This window comes from Mus caroli, unplaced genomic scaffold (assembly GCF_978045245.1).
Source record: "Mus caroli unplaced genomic scaffold, Mus_caroli_1 scaffold_8, whole genome shotgun sequence".
NCBI classification, from domain to species: domain Eukaryota; kingdom Metazoa; phylum Chordata; class Mammalia; order Rodentia; family Muridae; genus Mus; species Mus caroli.
In genome coordinates this window covers 54214539-54233422 of record NW_028227263.1, presented here as the reverse complement: position 1 = coordinate 54233422, position 18884 = coordinate 54214539, and the positions used below count along the sequence as shown (strand labels likewise).

Sequence of the window (18884 nt, the reverse complement as noted above, 5' to 3'; positions counted from 1 at the left end):
ATGTAGAAAAATCAAGGAGTTTAGGAAACAAGGGGAAAAAAGATTAATTTAGTAAGGTAAAAATTGATTCCGCCAAGTGCTTAGCAGAGGTCACATAAACAGGACTACACATTGGCCATTGATTGTCTCAATGAAGATGTCATCATTTACCTTAAGAAGAGCAATATTCATGGTACAGTGACAGTAAAGTCACCCAAGGAAAGAATATATGTGTGAAAGTAGACACAGTATATTCTCTGCTGTTTCAATTTCCTACAAGCTATGGGTATAATAGCAAGAAATAGGCTCTGCAGTCTTTTTTTTTATTTAAGATTTATTTATTATATGTAAGTACACTGTAGCTGTCTTCAGACATTCCAGAAGAGGGAGTCAGATCTCGTTACGGATTGTTGTGAGCCACCATGTGGTTGCTGGGATTTGAACTCCAGACCTTCGGAAGAGCAGTCGGGTGCTCTTACCCACTGAGGCTCTGCAGTCTTAACCTTTGATAATTATTCTGACTGCCATGTGTGAGTAGATCCACCTCTTCTTTCTAACCAGAGTGTTCTCCTATACCAGAGGCAATAGAATGTATTTCAAAAAGGTATTGTGGGGGGAAGGGTTAAATGAGAAATGTGAGGTTTAGCTTATCACCAGCCCGTATTAATTACCCAATAAATATTAACACCATCACTAATGTTATGTAATATATATATATGTGTATATATATATATATATATATATATATATATATATATACTCATATCTGTATAAGTTTAAGGCTCTATATAACTCATTATGTCTGAGAGTAATTGGTGACATGAAGTAGTAGTCACAAATGAATTTGTGTAAAGGTGTGTGATTACTCATCAAAGGGAGGCTGAGAAATATGTGGGAGTTATAAATGCTCACCTGTGTTCATTTTTCACGGGGCATTCCAGTGGAGAAGCTAAGTGATGAGGAGAATGGAAAAAACAGAAATGGCTTCTGGAGGCCTGGCAGGATGGCCAAACAAGTAGAGGCACTTGCTATAAACCTGATGAGTTTAATCCCTTAGGATCCATATGGTAGGAGGAGAGAGTGGACTCCCTGGGGCTGTCCTCTGACTTTGGCACATGCACCATGGCGTGCATGCACAAAAATAGATAAATCGATGTACTTTTAAAAGAAAAGGAGTAGCTTCAGGGAGATTTGGGAGGATCGTAGCAAAGCAAAGAAACTGGCAATAACTGTAAAAACCAGACTAGGTAATGGTTGACTAACAACCCCCCCCCCACACACACACACAAAGGAAGTAGCTACTGATCTTGAAAACATAGTTGTCACCTGCTCTTTGCTACACATGGTGTTTATACTTGGTTTTGCTTATGAGCTTACATACTCAATTCTTCCCACACCCTCAATTACATTACATATGTTTGCTTCTATACAGCTTAGTATTAAGAATGGCCATAAAAGTGGGGTCAGGGCATAATAGGTTTGTACCAGTACCCCACCTAAAGAAAGCAGTTTCCTTTTCCTCTCATGTATATGGGTTAATGGTGTGCATGTATGTGTGCATGCACATTCACATGTGTATGCTTGCATTTATGCGTGTATGCATTTGACTGGGCATATTTTACTTAGAGAACGTTTAAAATAAGGAGAGGGTAGTCTGCATGTGATCAAATGAAGTTGGCAACAAAGTCATTCTTTGGAAATTAGAGGGCTGTGAAAGTCTGTCATTATAGACTTGCATTTTCTATATAGCATGGTAGCATCGCTAAAGCCCCAGGATTTAACCAACCCTGAGGTTTACCAAGGAATGATGATTGCATACCTTTAAGACACCAGTTTCTTTTTTCTCTTATCTTCCCCCACCCATCCTTTTTAAAAGACAGGTTGTTGCTATGTAGCACAGGCTGGCCTTGAATTTGTCATATTCCCATTTCTACCTCCCAAGTGCTAAGCGTAATAGGTATGTACCTGTACCCCACCTAAAGAAAGCAGTTTCCTTTTCCTCTAACGTATTAATGGTATGCATGTGTGTTTGTACATTCACATGTTTATGGATGCATTTGTGTGTGTGTGTGTGTGTGTGTGTGCGCACACACACATATGGAGGCCTAAGGCTATGGCCAGTTCCTCATTACTTTCCACATTAAAGCAAGGTCCTACAACTGAACCTAGAGCTAACCAGAATAGCTAATATACAGCTAGCCTTCTTGCTCTGGAGAATCTCTTGTCTCTAGAGTGGAAATTGCAAGTGGGCTGCTATACCCATCTGGCACTTACATGGGCTTTGGGAATCCCAAACCTGGTTCTTATACTTGCTTTGCAATTGCTTTAACAGGTGAGCCATTTTCTTAGCCCCCAGATAGCAATTTTTAATAGCAAGTATAATAATTTATGCTGACTTCAGAGGAGTTGGACAAGAGAGATGCCTGTCTCTCCTGGCACACCTTGATTTAATGATAGGAAATAATGGGTTCATGCAAAAATTCATTAGATTTTTATGGGATTGATGACAGATGTTCATCTGAAAGAAGGTCAAAAGTTATTAGTGTAGCATCAGAATAGATAGGAAACATACTGTAAATATGCTTCCTTAGACTGGCAAGTTCATTTGATAAAGTAGAAAGAAGTTAGTGAGCTTAGCTGATTGGAATAGAAGGAATGGGTGAAGTTGAGAGAAAAAAATGACTGATTTTGCAGCCCTGAGCAAGACCCCTGTGGTCTTCCATTCTCACAAGATACCCACATCCTAGTCAGCATGAATCCCAGACATCTCTGGATTTCCTCCTGTACTTTCATAACATCCAGGAAGACTTTTTTGGCAAAGAACAACTGACATTTAAAAGATACTTAGGAGAAAAGAAAAGCCATATATAAATATTCATAACAGAAGTGTGATAGGAACAATACTACCAGTCTATATATACATGTTATTAAAAAAAAAGGGGGGTACTATTTTTCTGATATAATCTGCTTGATTTTTTTGAGGTAGACATGAGTGTACCCATAATAAATAAAACAACAGCTTATATCATCGGTTACTGGCAGAGGTGGAGCTTTAAAAAAATAATCAATTAATCACCAACCACTATCTTATTATTTCTACAAAAGATCATCATCAATAAGTGTGTCCATTGCCCATCAGTTGTGAGCAGTTTAACACTGGTGATTTCTATGGTAGGACAGTATGTGGGCGTGTGGGCTCTGAACTGAACAGTCTAGAGAATGACTCCACTTCTGCTGGGTAGTTGATGTGTGATCCTGTCTAGAAGATTGGTTGCTCTCTCTGAATCTCATATTTTTTCCATATTTAATGTATTTTTTAATGCTAGGACCCACTTAGGAGCATTCTAAAGATAAAATGAATTGATGTATGCTAAGCATTTAGAAAACCACTTAGCATGTGTGCCCACTAAACACTTGTCGTTATTATTCAAAATGCGCTTTCTAGGGGAATTGATACCTGATGAACCTTCCCACATCAAACTAACCTTTGTCCGATGTGAAACAAGGCTCAAGCATGATACTCACATCCTCCTTTTAATAATTCTTGTTTAATAATATCATTTTTCATTTCCATAGTTTACAGTTTTCGTGGCTTCTATTCTTGGGGTCAGCATAGGAGGATAGAAAGACTTAGTGCTTGATATCAGAAGACCCAGGCTTAGGTTCAAGTTCCTATCATACTTAGGGATTATGAATTGTGTGACCTGGGCAAGTCATTACCTTTCTCGCCACAGTATTTTTACAGACACAATGAGCAGGGTGGACTTGTTAGTCTCTAGGATTACTTGTCTCCTCCAAGTTCAGCAAGCACCAAAAGTTCCTTGGCCTCTAATCTCTGGTATTTGGCAGTTCTGAAACCTTCCTGGTCACTGAGAGACTCGGCAGAAGGGAAGTATTTGATGCACTATGGCACACTGTGCCATTGCAGGGCTGGGTCTTTACAGAACGATTATAAAAACCCCAAATAGCACAGTTCTATATGCATGCATATATATATATATATATATATATATATATATATATATATATATATATGCATCTCTCTGATGTGGGGCTCTTCTCCACATTTTGCTGTTTCTGCCTTCTCCCCACTGGTTTGGGTGGATCCACCTTAACAAGGTATAGGGGAATACAAGCGAGGAGAATGAGAGTGCTGTATGGATGGTGGGAAAGCATCCTATTGGTTAGTACTGGTACATCCCAAACACCAATTACTGTCACTGCCTCTGAAGCTGTTATCTTCTTCAGGATGAGTTACAAGGAAATATATGTACCCAGCCACTGAGGATGCTGCATGGTCACCCCCTGTGATGTAAAATATGAGCGTCTAGGAGGGGCTGTTTTATAATTCATCAGGTTCCGCTAGTGAGTTCTGCCGGAGTCTTAGTTATCAACGCAAGTGTGAACCGGACAGGAGACAGGAGAATCTGGCACCAAGGAAACGGGAAAGCTGCTTTCAGTGTCTCCTGCCTCCTCCCTGCTTTGTTCCCTAATTTTGTGCTCGGTAAGTTTCCTGGCTTGACAGCCAATTGTTGTTGAATAAGATTGGCAAATATATCTGTAGCTTGGAATATGCACTTGCTGTTAGAAGTCAGTGTGTCAGTGTTTAGGCTTCTGACAAATTCCACAATTTCCCTTTAATGATCAAAATAGCTTAAAAGATGAAACAGAACCCGAGGGATCAATTATTTACCTTGATCCTTGGAGGGCTGCTTTCCGTGGTTGCTAAAGTTTCTCAGGTTTCGTTCTGTCAGTTTCATTTGTTGGGTGAGCTTTGAAAAGAACAAGTCTCTTTGTCATAAAATTGTTTTTCTTAGCTGCCAAAACGAGGTATGTACAGGGCAATTTATCCATCCCCACCCCCCAACTGACTCTCCCCAGCGATCCGTAAATCTTAAAACAGACTGTACGCCTGGTTACCAGCTCCGACCGAGCTGAACCTGTGCAAGGCAAGATTCAAATTGCAATCTTTTGTGTGAACAGAACTGAGGGACTGTGAATAATTGGCATTGTGGAGATTATTGTAAAACACAGTATGGTGGTCGGCTCTGCATTTTGCTAGGCTAGGATTGGATTTGCATTTGTTGTGCCTGTTGATGGAGAGAGAGAGAGAGAGAGAGAGAGAGAGAGAGAGAGAGAGAGAGAGAGAGAGCGCCCCAAGTCATTCCCGCAGGACAGAAAGATGCAGAAGATATGCCCGGGATCTATGTAACTTGTGGCTGTGTGCTCCAGTTCCCTCTTGCCATTAACAACTACCTGAAGCTGTATTGTGGATCTCCGGGTGTGCTGCTCTGTATCCAGGTTCCAGGTCCTGGCTGCAGAGAATGTGTGCTAACTCCTGGTCTGTGAACTAACTATACAGTATTATTTCCTTGCAAGGTCTTTCTTTCTACGCTGTTTTCTGTCCTGTTGTTTTTCGTCAGCCCAAATCTCTCAGAAACCAACAGCTTGATGTACTTTTTTTTTTTTTGAGCAGCAGATTTAACTGTAGTGTCATATGGCATATTATATATGGAGAGGAATAGCAGAGACATTTTCTTGAGTGTTTCGAACGTGCCTGGCTTGATGATGCTTTCTTTCTTTCACCTGCAAGAAGCTACCGTCTTCTGGTCCTTAATTTGTCTGGGTGAAGTGTTTCCCTTGTACATTGAATGCACTCTCTCTTTCTAGATAGCTGTACAGCTGACAGAAATACTGTTATCCTGAAGGAGGGCAATTTGCTTTAGCATCTCTCTGCAAAGAAAATGCATGCCTTTTTATTTCATCAGGAAACTTGGCTTCTAAGCTTTCTCCTTGCTTCTCCTTAATAAGTGATTTGGTCATTGGAACTGTCACATTGCACATAAAGTTGGCTCTCCTCTCCGAGGATTCTTTCTGACTACTCCAAAAGACTTGGAAAATCTGAGGTTACAGAATATATTTTTTCCACAAACACATTTCCCTCCCATACTTTTTTCTCCCCACAAATAGGTTTTCTATATTTTTCTGTTTCTCTGAATAAATTCTGCTTAAAGAAGAGAAGGGCAATGGGTGGTGATTGGCACTTCGGGTGTGTAACCTGAAACTTGGGTTCTAATCTACAATCGGGTGTCCCAGGAGGGGGTCTGTAAAGTTTTTATGTTCAGCCCAAAGCCTCTGGGCTTTCACAGTAATGATCCAGGTAGGGAATCTAGAAAAGTCACTGCAGATGTAACAGAGCATCTGTGTTTAATGGTGTAGCCAACCATGACATTTTATAAAGCTAAATAGAAGGCTAAGGGTTCCTAAAAGCATGAGTCTACCTTACTGCCAAGAGAAATATAGTTATGAAGTACCCTTGAGATATGTATTATGCAGTGAGCTTTATTGTGACACATTTTTAAAAAGAATGACATGCCAGAATCTGGGCTTTATTATTCAGTATCTGGGTTTCAATTCATGTGGCTTTATAGAGAAATAAAGCAATGTGCCAAAGTCAGGAAACTGAGTTTCTTCTCATCTAGTGATGGTTTTTCCATCTTTTCCACCCACAAAAGATGAGCTCTATTTATAAAAACAAAAGACAATTGAGAATGAGTTATTCACAGTTACATCTACAGCAAGAGGGACTGGCATGCAGCTTGGTTGGTAGAGGGCTTGCTTAGCGTGCCCTGGGGTGGATCTCCAGAACAGCAGAAACCCAGCATAATGGGACACACCTGTAATCCCAACAACTGGAAGCTGGAGACAGAAGGTTATCTTTGCTATGTATCAAGTTGAAGGTTAGCCTGAGTTACAAGAGACCCTATCTCAGTGAGCAAGACAAAACTGTGACAAGAATGTTTTGGAAAAAAAAACAAGGACACACATAGACAATCATGTGTCTCAAATAATTTGTCATGAGATGGTTTTTCTTAGCTGTCAAAACGAGGAATGTACAGGGTGGCTTATTCATCCCCAAGGCCCAACTGATTAAAGGGCAAAGTAGCAAACATGAATTTTGCCTCTGTGACATAGAGAGTTTCCTTTTAGAAGATGGGAAATGGGTAAAGCAGAGCAGGGCACAATTAGAAAAAGAGAGGTCTGTCTCCTACGGAGTATTAATGGTGTCCGTCTCACTCTCCTTATCTGTACAATGGGACAGGAGAAAGGTGGGAGCATTAAGCCAAGTGGAAGGGGGATAATAATCACAGAACACAGTATTTGCCACAAAAGGAACACCTTTTAAAAAGGTAGTCATACTTTTCATAAATTGTGTTTCATAGATATTCATTTATTGCAATGGAAGTTAATTGTGGAAAAAAATATACACAGTAGCCAGGGAAATCATGACTTGTTCTGGTTTGAAAAGATTTATTTCTGATAGCTTGATAATCTGTTTCTATTTCTACTTGAAAGATTTATTAAAAGATAGTTATTACATTTCTGTTCACTTTTACTTAATTTCTAGAATGGTACCCAAATTTCTCATGCAATTATTCAAAGGCTAAATTTCATTTTGAGAAGAAAGCCTGGGAATAAACTGATGCCAAATAACATATCATAGCTCTTTAGTGGATCTGCCAAATAACAATTAGGCCACAGCCCCATCTCTAACATCACATTAAAGTATACAATAGAAGAATCGTGTAATTTACGATGTCCCAACCGCTTTGCTGAATGTTTCATGTGCATTTTCTCCACTAATAATCCGCACAGCCTTACCTGGCTTTTATTTTTTATCAGGTGGTAAAATGAAATTAGAGATAGACTCATCCAAATATTACTAAATTGATGATTTTAATATAGCATATGGCACTCCTGGGATTTAGATTCACACCTTTCTGATTCCAGACTCTACAGTGTAACCCTAGCATAGATTTACCCAATAGACGCTGCTAAGTTGTGCATGGTTCCAGTGTTTGGGTCTTGGCCATAAGCTTTGACTTTTTTTTTTTAATACTTAATCCCTATCAGAGTTTGGGAGTTGATTTTAAAATTTGAAGTTGGGAAATTGGTTTGCTCTCAATACTGGGGACATGCCTGCAAAATACTCACTTAGATTTCTGAGTAGTAAGCCTAAGATTCCAATGGGTTGGTTTTCCTGGAGCTTCTGTTGGCTTTTGCTTTCAACTTTCCCCTATTAAGTGAGAGTACAAAACTGGTGTAAAAGTGTCAGACTAAAAGCTTTTCAAATGCCACTCTGGAATGGACAACAATTTGGTCCACCAAGGATAAGCACTGCTTTTCTTTACATCCAAAGACATCGATTTACTTTGGCAGGCAATTTGGGGGCCCAATTGGATTTAAACCCTTTGCCATTTATCATTTATGCCACTGGAAGGCATGATGGCTTGAAGGAACCATGGCGAATTTCAGGTGTGTTCTCTGGGCCTGTAGTTTTAAGTTCTGGTTTGAAACCTGTGGGGCTGCATACAATTAGAAAGTGCAAGAAGTAGCCTTGCTTTACAAGCTGGCTTGAAGCCAGCCCCAGACTCCTCAGCTCCATGTGACCAAATGGCTATTATCGCACTCCTTTTCAAGGGTTCATTCTCCAAATCCCTCCTTTTCATCTCGTGTTGTGGTTGAAACAAAGACCTACCTAGGAGGAATTATCAGTTAGGCGTTCCAGGCAGCAGATCTCTGTAATTATTAAAAATCAGGAATTGTGTGTATGTGTGTGTGTGTATGTGTGTGTGTTAATGCAATGAGAATCAAACAATAGGTGTTTTTTTTTTCTTGTATTTTTGTAGTCGTTACCTTTATTTTCACAAGGTTTTTCTATTTGGAATGTCTTTGGAAGTATTCCCTGCAACTGAACCTTGCAACCTTTGTTGTTGTTTTGTTTTGTTTTGTTTTGTTTTGTTTTTGCCATACAGTAAATATAGGCATTCCTTTCTATTTCAGAAAAAGGTCAGTGTTATAACTTATATTCAGGAATTAGCTATGCTTCATCCCTATGCAAGTATATGGTACAATAAATATTTAGTAGATAGAGTGTCTAGATTAAAATGTCTACTCAGTCTGAAACAGAGAAATAAAATAATTGCTCTGATGACTAACATTATATGCTATATTTATACTATATGTATTTTTCTTAGAAGAGATGGTGATAAGGATGGACAGGGAAATAAAGAAATAAAGACAAAATTGTCCATTTGAGTTCTACATTGATAACTCTTGACAGAGCAAATATTGAATGGAGGTGCACTGCTTATCTTTATTTTCGATTTATGTGTCATATAAACTTTTATAACATGCATTGTTTGTATACTTAGGGAAGGCGAGGAAAAGAAGATTAAATGAGCTTGGGAAATGTCTAATTCTAAATTGAGAAGAGCGAACACTGCAAGGAGAATCAAGTCCAATGTTAAAAATGTACAAAATAATTGATAAAGGGATGAGCTCTGACCTGAGTGATGCAGTCACTTATTTGATATGGTTTCTTTATTGTCTGTTATGAAGTATTTATGAAGTATGAACTAAGAATGAGAAGAAAAGGTCTGCTAAGTGACAATATTGCACAATATTGGAAATATGAATCCTTGAGCCCAGAAAGCTTATAATGTGAGGCCTGGATGGCTATGTGAGCCTGCAGTTCTATGGGAGAGTCCTACCTTACCATGGCATGAGCAGCTCACATTGCTTTCTGCTGCAATGAACAAAAATCATGACTAAAACCGACTTGCTCAATAAAGCACATATTGGTGGTTGTAACTTAAAAGTACAACAGTCAGTCAGTCCATGTTTAAGAGGTCATACCCTATGGCTTGCAATGCTTTCAAGGAACCCATTTCTTTTGGTTTTGCTGTGTTGCTGGTCTTGCTCCATCCCAAGAGTGAGTGATTTACCTTGATAGCTCTAGGATTGTTCTAAGGACTCCCAGACAGCTTTTTTACATGGTCACATCTAGTCCAAAACAAATTTTGTCAATGGTCCCTAGAATTCACTTTGAGTGGCTGGTTTATATATCTATTCTGAACCCAAGAGTAAATCATTTGCCTCATTCTGAAATTTAGAATAAAGATAGCCTTCCTAGGGCTTTACAATGTCTAAATGACATTTTTCAGCTGTTGCTGCTACTTAGGTTTGGTGAGGATGGTAGAGAAGCTGTCAATAGGTTTGCGACATCCACAACTTGTTAAGTACAAAGCACATAATTAACAGATGCCCTCTGGAGTCAGTACATAGAATAATATAGTGAGAGCCAACCATATCAGGTGATGCTTAATGGCCATAAACCAGCATCCAGCATGAGTAGGGGCTTTCCAGAGAATAAGACTGAGAAAGCTGGGGTGCAGCTCAGCGAAAGAGTGCTTGCCTACAACACAAACCTCCAGGTTTGATTCCCCAGCATTGAAAAGTTAAATAAAAGAAAAAAGACAAGCTTCAAGGCACAAAATAAAATCTTTTCGCGTTCACAGATACCATCCAGGTAGCTGTTACCCTGGCACTATTACAAGACTCACCAGCCAGAAGCCATCTGCCCCAAATGTAATGAGCAGAAAACCTGAAGTATCAACTTCACCAAAACTGGCTATTTGACTCTACCATAGACAAATACTCTCATGTTCTTTCCCTCACTTCCTTTTTCCCTCCCTCCCTCCCCTCCCTCCCCTCCCCTCTACTTCCCCCCACTCTCTCTCCCCAGTATAAATGCATGTTTGGACTCAACTCAATGTGAACCTTGACATTTTTGTCCCAAGGTTCAGAGTGATAGTATTTTAGAGCTGGCTATACCGTCTTCATCCTCATCACTGCACTTTCCCCTCTTAATGAAACCTACAGAAAGATGGTTCCTAACTCACACAGTACCTCAAATGCATTTGGATTTTGGTGTCATGAAACAAAGGGTGTTAACATGTAAGATGAATGGGAGGACTCGCCGGGTCATACATATAATGTGTATCATATTGAGAATGACATACAGCAGAACAAAATATTTTTTATCCAAATACAAATGTTCTGATCTCTGCAGTATGTATAATTTATATATTTTATAAGTTCTGTTTTTGACAATACTCATCTTTTTTTTCCCCATTGAGTAAGTAATCTTGCTTTCTTGATGAAGTTGTTAGAAGTAGACTCAGTTTTGCAAATTGTATCTTGCCTGTTCTATGTTTCTGGGCTAATATCCACTTATCAGTGAGTGCATATCTAATGACTTCTTTTGTGATTGGGTTGCCTACAACACCCAATGGATGTATCCTCCAGATACATCCATTTGTCCAAGAATTTCATAAATCCATTGTTTTTAATAGCTGAGTAGTACTCCATTTATAAATGTACCACATTTTCTGTATCCATTCTTCTGTTGAGGGACATCTGGGTTCTTTCCAGCTTCTGGCTATTATAAATAAGGCTGCTATGAACATAGCAGAGCATGTGTTCTTATTACCAGTTGGAACTTCTTCTGGGTATATGGCCAGGAATTTGCAAACACAAGAAAATCAAGAAGAGGGAAGACCAATGGGTGGATACTTCATTCCTCCTTAGAATAGGGAACAAAATACCCATGAAAGGAGTTACAGAGACAAAGTTTGGAGCTAAGACGAAAGGATGGACTATCCAGAGACTACTCCACCCGGGGATCCATCCCATAATCAGCCACCAAACCCAGACACTATTGCATATGCCAGCAAGATTTTGCTGAAGGGACCCTGTTATAGCTGTCTCGTATGAGGCTATGCCAGTGCCTGGCAAATACAGAAGTGGATGCTCACAGTCATCTATAAGATGGAACACAGGGCCCCCAATGGAGAAACTAAAGTACCCAAGGAGCTGAAGGGGTCTGCAACTTTATAGGTGGAATAACAATATGAACTAACCTGTACCCCCAGAGCTCGTATCTCTAGCTGCATATGTAGAAGAAGATGGCCTAGTCGGCCATCACTGGGAAGAGAGGCCCCTTGGTATTGCAAACTTTATATGCCCCAGTACAGGGGAATGCCAGGGCCAAGAAGTGGGAGTGAGTGGGTAGGGGAGCGGGGCAGAGGGAGGGTATAGGAAACTTTCGGGATAGCATTTGAAATGTATATGAAGAAAATATCTAATAAAAAATAAGAAATAAATAAATAAACTCTTCCTTCAAAAAAGAAAAAAGTGGACTTGGGGACAGTTTCCCACCCAAATGTCTGATTCCCAAATTCAGTGAGTGGACTTCGGGTCACTTCACAAAGAAGCGATTATGAGGCTGTTTCCTTTCTGTAGGGAATCAGTTCCATTTTGCTAATGATCTGCTAGCATGGTGAAGCATCCCTCACTGCTGTGGCTTCTCTAGGTGCTGTCAGTCCACCTACCTGGTGTCCAAGCTTCTAAAACCTCATTCACATATCCAGCCTCTGTTCAGAAAACACTCAGGAAGGCAGGAAACAAAGCCAAAGGACAATCTTCTTGCCATTTGCTCAGATCAGCAGCCTGGCGCAGGCAACAGGTCTCCCGTGTAGCTGTATAGGAGAGGACCCTAAGACTTAAAGAGGAGGATTCAGCAGCCACGTGGACAGTGCTCTCCAGAATGCTGGCATTTCGTTTCAGATTCACTTGCAAGTAAAGGTCAAAATGCAACACCATGGAAGGGTGATAGATGATGTCCGTTTCAAAGCACAGCCCATCACACATAAGCTTTCAAAGCTCTAAGGTTATCCCACAGATAACCTCAGGACAGCCTTGCTGTACTGTAGTATAAACCTGATACAATCTTCCTTATCTTCTTCTAGAGCTTTCTTGTACAAGTCAAGAGCCACTGAAACGGTTTCTTGGCTAATATTCCTAGGTCTGGTAATTACAGTGAGCTGGGGGCGGGGCTGAGAAAGGCCAGAGGCCAGGACTCATATTCCAGCAATGTACAATGCTTCTGGTTCTTAAAATAGTGAAGTACAGAGCACCCTGTTTGGTACTAGCTTCTATGTAGAACCCTAAGAGTGTCCCTTTCCCTGCTACTTCAGGCACCCAAGCCCCCAGAATTTATATATATACACACATATATACATATATGTGTGTATATATATATAAATATACATATATACATATACATATATGTGTGTGGGTATAAATGTGTATATATATGTATGTATATATGTGTATATATGTATATATGTGTGTATATATATATCCATAGTTAAGAACTGAAATGTTAATGTACTGCTGATTATTAAAAACAGAGGCAGGAATTTTGGATAAGTCTGCCTTATGTTTTAAGTAGTACAGTTTCATTTGGGTATGATAATAACAACATTCAAATGAAGAAATAATGTACAACTAAACACTAAGATGTTTTCAAAGCGCACGCTCTCTCTCTCTCTCTCTCTCTCTCTCTTTCTTTTTGCATGTGTATGTGTGCATGAGTGTGTACACATTCATGTGGCTGTGAATGCTTCTGTATATGCAGGCTGGAGGCTGACATGAGTAGTGTTTCCTGATTGCTTTTCACCCTATTCATCGAGGCAGAGCCCCTCAATTACAGTCAGAGTTTGTATGGCTTAATCTACCTTGTCAGCTTGATCTATGGATCTCCCTGTATCCATCTTCTTAGTGCTGGAATTATTGGCAGGCTGCTCAGCTATCTGACAGTTGTGTGGTCCTGGGCATCTGAACTCTGGTTCTTCTGTGTGTTTCTTTAGAGATGGTTAAGGGGATGTTGTTTGAGACTGTCTGGAAGATTGGCTAAGAAATGGATACCACAGGAGTAATGAATAGTGTCAGGTTTTGCAGTTTTTAGTCATTTGACAGATATTAACAACATTTCTAATTAGAAAATTAAGTGTGTGTAAGTGTGTGTGTGTGTGTGTGTGTGTGTGTGTGTGTAAGTCAGAGAACAGCTTGGTCAGAGAAAATAGTTTTCTTCCTCTACGTGGGTCCCAGGTATTGAATTCAGTTCCTCATACTTTACAGCGGCCACCTTTATCCATTGAGCCACTTCAATGTCCCAAATTTTCTAAGTGTATTGTTTGTTACTTTGTATAGAGCACTTAGCATACAGCTTCACCTGTTTCTCAAAGCAGCGATGTAGGGATAGAAAAGAAAATGACACTTGACTGTAGCCAGAAAGGGTCAGGACAATCCGCATATTATTCACCACTTCCTAGTACAGACACCACAGCATAGTGGATTCCAGCATACTGAATACGAGAATGTGCTCTTCAACTTGTACTGACTAATAGAATAGTCTAAGAAATGTTAGCCACTCCTCACATAATAATTTATTGAATGAAAGCTCGTGGGCCTCTAACAATAAAGAACATCATTTTAAAATATGACTGAATAATGTTTTCTATATTTTACACTTCAGTTGCCTATTTGTGATGCAGAGTGCAAGCTAAACTGCTTACAATTTGATTATGCAATCTCCCAATATTAGTATTCGCCTAACCATTGCATCATGTGGAATTGTGTGCAAAGGAACAGAATACAAAGCCCATATATATTCTCTCTTGCTATCTTTAAATGAAAATGGAAAAACCAACATTAGTACTTAATGATCCTATAGAAAATGGAACTTTTCCAGCTCTCCTTTAAGGATGTGCTCCCCATAACAAAAAGATGAGCTTGTCATGATTTAAAAACTAGAGGGAAAATTGTGTGAGGTATACGGGAAACACCTCCTTTCTTAATAAAATACCTCAACGTGGAATTTCTTGAAAGCCACAGAGGTTTGATTTCATGCATCTTTATATGCCCAACATCTTGTACACTCCCACTCCACTCATCCTTTAATAAAATACAAGTAGCAAAGGAAAAAAAATAGAGAACTTTAAAATACCAATCAACTAATTGTAAAGAATGAAAATCTATTTAAAGTCACACAATCTATACAAAAATACAAGTTGTTTACAAGACAACTTGAGGTTTTAGACCAACTTCTGTGATTCGGTTGAAGTGCTATTAGGATTGTAGTTTTGCTGAAAACAAATGACTTAACTGTTTATATACACTGGCATGCTATCACATCGAGGAAGAGAAAGTGAGTAGGACTCTAAATGAGGTCGGAAAGTAACGTGTGTCAGTGGTCTGTTGGTTGGCAGGTTTTCTTCCTGGAGGCAGTCTTCTTGACCTTCCCCTCACAGCTGGGCTTTTCATCTACCACACACACTCTGAGTCTAGTTTCTATGTTCATCTTTACCCAGGTGTTGCTGTCTGTCTGTCTATTTATCTATCTATTTATCTACCTATCTATCCATCCATTCCCTTATTTATTTGTAGATCTCATTGTCCACATGAGTTTCTTAGGAAGGACAGAGACTCTTTTAGTGGCCCTCCTATCGGCCATGGGGTCAGTTTTTATTGGACTTGTAATTTTAGTCAGAAGACTAAACAGATAAAGGAGTAGATATAGATATAGATGTAGATATTTTGTGTCAGGTTGTATAAGAGCAGGAACGTGTGATGCCACACTTATCATGAAAGGCATGATCAACATGTACAAAAGGGGTTAACAGGGCAAAGTCTAACAAAATTTATTTAATCCTTATTTTATGTTGCAGGAGAACCTGTAGAAACGAGACCCCCAAGATACAAGGAAACTAAGTATCTTTGTGCTTAGGTTTGATGAAGAATGGATAGACAGCAATGTAGGAGTTGCTGGGAATGGAGGCTTCAGAATAAAGGGTGATTATGACTTTTGTAGCTCTTACAGATGGCTGTGGCTAAGAGTCAAAGTTTGTGTGATGGCTCAGAGAAGAGGAATTTTGGTTCTTATCACTTGCTTCAAAGCAGGAAGAAGGTGCAGAGTAGGAGAAGAGCAAAGAGGCTTTGATTATTATGGGCTTTTTTTTTTTTCATTCCCATTTAGTTCAAACTCAGCATGCTTGACTGCCAGGTTTTGCATGCATTGTTTACTGGGCTTGAAAGATTCAAGCCATGGGCTCTAACCTTTGATTTTCTCTACTTTAACCTAATTCTTAAGAACCATATCAATTTATGTTCCATATACAAAACAGCATTTGCTCACAATAGAGAGCTGAAAACTGCAGTGGCTCAACTGGAACTAAATGACTCACATGTGTGTTTAATGGTCCCTGGTATGCCACGTGTGAGGTCATGTTTTAAGTACCATGAGATCCCCTTGTTTGAAACTCAACGAGTTGTCATAGAGTAAGAAAAAGACAAGAAACATTTTCCTTGAGTTTAAATTATGCTAGCATAAAGAAAGAAAAGGTTTCTGAGAGTAGATTTTATGTTCTCGTAGCAACATGCTATGAGATATGAGATGACTGTATATATGATGTATGTGAGACGACTGTATATTCAATAGCTTGATGTAGCCATTCCACAATGAATGTACATGTCGAAAGTTTTAGAGATTAAAACATAAAGTAGTACAGCTTTAATCCTAGCATTTGGGAGGCAGAGGCAGGTGAAATAGGAGTCTAGCTTGATTTACATATCAAGTACTGAGTTTGAGGCCAGACAAGGCTACATAGTGGGATAATAAGTAGACAAATGAATAAGACATAAGAATGACATAGTGATATAATCAAAACTATAGGAAAACACTGTGATTATCTTCATCTTTTTTTAAAATTTAATTTCCCTATATGAGTATTTTGCCTACAAGTCAGTGTGTTTACCACATCTGTGTCTAGTGTCCATAGAGTCCAGAAGAGGGCATTAGATACCCTGTAACTGGAGCTACAGATATTTATGTGCTGCCATACAGGTGTTGGAAACACAACTTGACCCTCTGGAAGAACAGTAAATGCTTTTAAACCACCGAACCATCTCTACAGTCTTGTAGAACAGGCTTGCTCCTACGTTCCTGTCTTTGTTACTGTTCTACTGCTGTGAAGCAAAAGCATGACCAAGGCCATTATTATTTTAAATAAAAAGCATTTAACTTGAGGGCTTGCTTTCAGTTTAGAAGGTTAGTCCTTCATCATCATTGCAGAGAGTGTGTTGGCATGCAGGCAGGCAGGCAGGCAGGCAGGCAGGCAGGCAGGCATTCATTCATGGTGTTAAAGAAGTAGCTATGAGGTACATCATAATCTATAGGGAGGGAGAGAGACAGAGACAGAGACAGAAACAGAGACAGTGAGAGAATGAAGATATTGGTACATCCTGAGACTATTACCCTCTTAAAATTGAGTAAGTCTTGTGATATACACTAAACATCATTAAAAGCCACATTGAAATGTTTAAAAAAAAAAAAAAAAAAAAAAGGTAGCCTGGACCTGAGCCTAGGCTGGGGCCTAGGGTTGGTTTTTGAAACACCAACGCCCACTCTAAGGGACACACCTCTTCCAACAAAGTCATACTTCCTACTCCTTCCTAAATAGATCCCCTAGATGGGGAGCAAGTATTCAAACATATGAACCTATGGGGGTCATTAAGATCACCACAGTTCCCCTGCTATGGTTTTAGGGACATCTTTTGACCCTTTATAGGTATTTATTTTGTACCAGTAGCAATTTCAGAATTAATAGGCTAGAGGGGGCCTTGCAGGGTTATTTTAGCCAATGGTCTTGCTTTTAATTCAAACTATGCTCAAGCTCTGAAGTCAGTCTCTGTTTACTGTTTGAAGAAGGTTTTAATCAAATAAGTACTTCATGGCAGCATGTAGTACTGGAAAGGATAGTTTTGTTATGTTTCAAAGTCATTTGTCAAATACCCTTTAGCATGTATATTTTTTTTGTGTGTGTGTGTATATATATACACGGATGTGGTGTGTGATTAATACGGTGGTTATTTTGTGCACATCTGTATGAAGACCTGAGGTTGACCATAGATGTCTTCCTCCACCCTCCATCTTGTATACTCAGACATAGTCTCTCACTGAAGCCAGATGTGACCAGTTAGGCTTCTCTGGGAAGCCAGCCTGCTCCAAGTCAGTTGTTTCCACTGTCCATGCCCTGGGATTACAAGTAACTGGCCACATCTACTCAGCTTTAAGTAGACTCTAGGGATCCAAACTTCAGTCTTCACGATTGCTCATAGTCACTGAGCCATCTTTCTATACCAGCCTGGGTGTTTTAACAGTACAAAAGAATCCATTTATTCTTCACAGCTCTTAGTAACTGACTTGGGAATAATCTAGCAAGATGAGTTCATAAAAATACCCATAATATCCCCCCAGAGAACCAGTTTCACAGACCAGATTGAATTTTCTATTTTTTAATGAAATTTCTTCATGTATGAAAACAAAATAAGTTTCTGTACATCTTAGAACTTCATGAAATGTGACTGTGATCAAGCCCAAAGGGATTCATTTCTTTCTACAGTCCAGATGCAACACCGGATATTGAATTGCATACAAGCTATGTATACCAAGACTTATTATGGTGCCCAGCAAGCACAGTCTCCCCAGATAGTGCTATCTAGGTGTGGTATGTTTTTACTTCTATATGTTCAGAGCCTAGCCCAGAGTGTATGCTTAGTATATGTCCACTGATCTCTCTAACTTCATCCACCTTCCTCTATGAGCTTTGTGTCCCATAACAATAACAAACGTCCAATTTATTTGTGATGCATAGTGCCAGCCTAGAGATGATCAAATCACAGAGACTGCAGAAGTATCTACAGAGCCTAGCAGGTTTATTGGGGAATGTTGATCTGTCTGTTTACCCTCGGCTTCACTGAAGCTCACTAAAATGTTCATAGTTTCTAGCATCTCCAGAGTAATCTCCTTCTACTCCAGAATTGGGTTGAGCACACCAGTCAAATTGTACATCATGGCCCTGAAAAGAAAGATGCACAGTAAAGCTGTGAGGTGTTGTTATTGTTGTTTGGGGGTTTTAATGCTGTTGGGTTCAGAAGATTGTTTGTTTGGCACATCTCTCCTTGTAGCCCTGACTGTTTTGGAACTCAATATGTAGACAATGCTGGGTCTTGAATTCTGTATCTTTTGGGCTGGCTGAAAAACCTAAAAATCTACTTTTCATTAAGTAAAGCCTAAGTTTGAAGGCCCACAGGACTGTTATGCTCATGAAGAGATTGCTTCTTTAATGATTCTTAATTTTATGGTATAACAAATGACC

General features: G+C 39.4%; 1 protein-coding gene across 22 annotated transcripts in view; it reads left to right on the top strand.

Moving 5' to 3' along the window:
• The window catches only part of Dlg2 (discs large MAGUK scaffold protein 2), a 2003181-nt gene that overhangs the window by 1796164 nt on the left and 188133 nt on the right, over positions 1-18884 (top strand). The window contains exon 1 of one of the 22 annotated variants that reach the window (XM_085841531.1): positions 4216-4483. The exons of the other annotated variants lie outside the window; for them this stretch is intronic. The gene's annotated coding sequence lies outside the window, so the exon portion shown is untranslated. Of the gene's footprint in view, positions 1-4215; positions 4484-18884 lie in introns of those variants that run through there. 22 annotated transcript variants of the gene reach the window in all.